The sequence below is a fragment of the Micromys minutus genome (genome assembly GCF_963924665.1).
Source record: "Micromys minutus genome assembly, chromosome: 13".
In the NCBI taxonomy this organism is placed as follows: Eukaryota; Metazoa; Chordata; class Mammalia; order Rodentia; family Muridae; genus Micromys; species Micromys minutus.
This window is the reverse complement of record NC_137982.1, coordinates 59,675,455-59,678,793: the sequence shown is the minus strand read 5'-3', so window position 1 is coordinate 59,678,793 and position 3,339 is coordinate 59,675,455. Positions and strand designations below refer to the sequence as shown.

The window sequence follows — 3,339 nt, the reverse complement described above, 5'->3', positions numbered from 1 at the left end:
CCATACAATATAATAAATTTGTTTAAATATAGAACATGATGAATCAGTTTCTTTTAATGTGAAACATTTTCCTTTAATAGTAAGTTTAGGGCATATAAGAAGTGGAAGAGGACTAATAGTATGTTATTAACTGATTTAACAAAAATAAAATGATGATTTTAATTCTCCTGATAGAAGTGAGATATTCTCAGAGGAATCATAGAAGGTAACATATTTCAAATTCCCAAGTGCTTCTTGAAATCATTTCCCTTTTTTGCTTCCTCCAACACTATGAATGAGATTCAAAATCATTTTTCTTTGGAAGATGGTGTTGAGAAAAGTTAATGCTGACTGTTTAGGTGAGTTAATATTTTGAAGGTTTTATGGAGTCAAATTAAGAATAAACTATAGAGACTTTAATTTATATCTTTACCTCTCCTGTTCAGTAAATATTTGTAATGGAGGGCAAGGCTAAACCATTCCATGCTAAATTTTTCCTATTGGTTAAACAGAAACAGTAACATATCAATGGCTAACTCTCAAGCCTGATTTTACAATCAACTTATCTATATTGCTTATGAAGGCAAGTGGGCTGTTTCCTTAGCCCTTGAACATTTTAAAACATACATTTCTGTGATCATGCAAAAATATTGGAGATAAGAAAGGAATATTGGCATATTTAGAAAAACATTTTAATTTCTTCAAATATGACTTTTTCATGTGGAAAATATCTTGTAAAAATATTAAATAGAGGTGATAATATAGCCATGTTGTCTTGGTGTATTGATTTCCACATTTTTCCTCTGTAAACTCTATGAAAGTATAATTTTATTACAAATATATGTTTCATAATATAGCATTGAGCTTATATCTATTAAATAGAAGTTTTTGAGTTTTTAATTCCTGAAGGCAGAAAGGGATGGCTATCAGAGACAAAAACTATCTCTTTCCATGGCTGCATGATGCAACTTTTTGTTGAACATTTCTTAGGAGATTCAGAAATTGTTCTCCTTGTGGTTATGGCCTATGACCGCTATGTGGCCATTTGTAGACCTCTGCACTATGTGACAAAGATGAACCATTACAATTGCTGTATCTTAGTTGGAGTATGTTGGATAATGGATTTTCTCCACTCTTTTGGACAGATACTTGTTACTCTCTGGATCCCTTTCTGCAGCCCCAATGTCGTGGACCATTTCTGCTGTGACATTTTTCTTTTACTACATTTGGCCTGTGCTAACACTTCCTTCTTGGTCTTCTCATTGCTGCAAATGGTGGTGTTATCCCTGTGATCACTTTCATGATTTTATTGATGTCCTATATGGTCATTCTCTTCTCTTTGAGGACACATAGCAAAGCAGGGAGAAAAAAGGCCCTCTCTACCTGTAGTTCCCACATCACAGTTGTTGTCCTGTTCTTTGTGCCATGAATTTATACATATATGCGACCAGTAACAAATTTTCATATTGATAAAGCCATAGCAGTCTTTTACACTCTTGTCACTCCCATGTTGAATCCAACTATCTATACTGTAAGGAATGCAGAGGTTAAAAATGCCATCAGAATGATACTAAAAAAGAATTCAATCTTGGATATGATTATATTATGAATATCTTATCTTTGTATTTTCACACAATATTGCCTCTTACTAATAAGAAGTAAATTTAAAGATCCTCTATAGTGTCCAAAATTAATAATATTAAAATTCTACATACATGTTCCTCTATATAGATATACCTATAATAAATTAATTTTAAAATTATGCACAAGAAAATGTTAAATTAAGCTAGCTATAAAATAAACAATTACAAAACTAAATTATACTAGTACATGCTGTTTTTACTTTGTGATGATTATGTAGTAAAATTCTAGTTACTAAAACAAAACTCTGTGAGACCATGACAATCCATGCTGATATCTCAGCAAGTACTTAAATATTAAAAATAGAGTAAAAATATGAATATAATGGACTATTAAAAAGTTTTGCTTCATTGTGATGGTGTAATATTTCTTCACATGAAAAAGCTCATTCAATTCAAATTTATAAAGTACTTATAGAAATTTCTGTTTAATGTTTAAGTGATTCTACTTAATATTAACCAAGGGACTATGGCCAAATGGGTACTTTTTAGTGTAAATTCTTTTTTTTTTTTTTTTTTTTTTTTTTTTTTTTTTTTTTGCTTGATCAATATGTTTATTGTCTTGATGAAAAAATCTTCATAGAAAACTTTTAGCTTTCAGCAGCCCGTTCCTGAGCTCTAAGGAAGCTTGCCTTCTTCTGAGCAACCCGGTCTTTCTTCTGGGCAAGAGACAGTTTGGGACGATTCCACCTCTTCTTCTTCACTTCTCTCTTGGGCTTCTTCTCATAGGCTGGATTCTCTCTGATAGCAGCATGAGCTTTCTTATACATCTCCTCCATCATGTCTGGAGTTACGTTGTTCTTGATGTATTGAGAGAACTGTTTCTTATAGGCATCTTCATCTTCCTCCATTAGGTAGCTCATGTAGTCTGCCACATTCTGACCCATGATGTGCTTCCGATGTACCTCTGCATGGAACTCCTTACTTTCAGAGTCATAACCAGCCTCCATCCACAGTTCCCTTCAGGGCCCCAAAAACTTTATTGCCGGTTGAAGTTCGGGCAAGACCTGCATCCAAATAGCAAGTGAAGGCTCCAGGCTGGCCGTCAATGCTCTCCACGTTGTATTCGTCTCCCGTCACCTCCACCTGGCCTTCATAGAGCTTGTCCATGCCGAACCTGTTCAGAAGCCTGCGGGCCAGCAGCAGGCCGGTGCAATAGGCTGCGGCATAGTTCTTCAGGCCGACTTTCACACCGTACTTGGGAAGTTCATGTGCATATGCTGCACAAACGATCATATCCCCTTCTATGCGGGCATATGCAATCTGGCAGATGATATCCCTGTTTGTTACATGAACAATCATCCTGTATTTGGGTATGTTGTACTTATTTTTGTCCTGGATCACCAATCTTTTTCGTGCATAGTAGTCAGTTTTACCCTCTCGCCGCCTTCTAAATCTCACATGGTATCTTTTAAAGTAGGCCTTATTCTTGCCAACCTTTCACGAACCCCATCCTGCGGAACAGAGACCCGCAACCGCGGCTCCACGCAGACCTGCAGAGTCGGCCGCGCTAGGGGAAAAAAGCGTAAATTCTTTCTTAGACTACTTTAATGTTTCTTCCAGGCTATTTTGTGATTTTAATGGTTTTATAGTTAAAATAAAATATAGTTTAGAAAATTGAAAATTAAATATTAGATCAAGATAGTGAGAGTTTTTAGTCATATTAACACTTTTTCCATTTCAATTAGATGCTATCAAACATTTTGAAAAGTGTAAAATT

General features: G+C 35.0%; 2 pseudogenes across 2 annotated transcripts; one reads left to right on the top strand and one right to left on the bottom strand.

The window, feature by feature from the left end:
• The first annotated feature begins 304 nt into the window (after positions 1 to 304).
• Positions 305 to 1,588, top strand: LOC308429268 (olfactory receptor 4C3D-like; annotated as a pseudogene). Its single transcript has 2 exons — positions 305 to 338; positions 889 to 1,588. The product of its transcript is annotated as an olfactory receptor 4C3D-like (transcript).
• A 621-nt stretch (positions 1,589 to 2,209) lies between these two features.
• On the bottom strand, positions 2,210 to 3,072 carry LOC308429066 (large ribosomal subunit protein uL18-like; annotated as a pseudogene). The gene has a single exon. The product of its transcript is annotated as a large ribosomal subunit protein uL18-like (transcript).
• Between the last annotated feature and the right edge of the window lie 267 nt (positions 3,073 to 3,339).